General features: G+C 70.5%; 1 protein-coding gene across 1 annotated transcript in view; it reads left to right on the forward strand.

The window, feature by feature from the left end:
* The window catches only part of SYT3 (synaptotagmin 3), a 17036-nt gene that overhangs the window by 8743 nt on the left and 7910 nt on the right, over nucleotides 1-383 (forward strand). The window lies entirely within an intron of this gene.

Below are 383 nucleotides of genomic sequence, written 5' to 3' on the forward strand. Positions count from 1 at the left end.
AGTCTGGACTCCTGGGTCTGAGGGAGGAGGGGCTCAGTGCCCAGACTCCTGGGTCTGAGGGAGGAGGGGCTGGGGCCCTGATTCTGGGCCTGAAGGAGGGGCTGGGGGCCCAGACTCCTGGGGCTGAGGGGGGGGGGGCGGGGGGTCTGGACTCCTGGGTCTGAGGGAGGAGGGGCTGGGTGCCCGGACTCCTGGGCCTGAGGGAGGAGGGGCTGGGGCCCTGATTCTGGGCCTGAAGGAGGAGGGGCTGGGGACCCAGACTCCTGGGTCTGAGGGGTAGGGCAATGGGGGCCCAGACCCTTGGGTCGGGGGAGGAAGAGTCTGGGGTCCGGACTCGGGTCTGAGGGAGGAGGGGCTGGGGCCCTGATTCTGGGTCTGAGGGA

This window comes from Neomonachus schauinslandi, chromosome 16 (genome assembly GCF_002201575.2).
Source record: "Neomonachus schauinslandi chromosome 16, ASM220157v2, whole genome shotgun sequence".
Taxonomy (NCBI): Eukaryota; Metazoa; Chordata; class Mammalia; order Carnivora; family Phocidae; genus Neomonachus; species Neomonachus schauinslandi.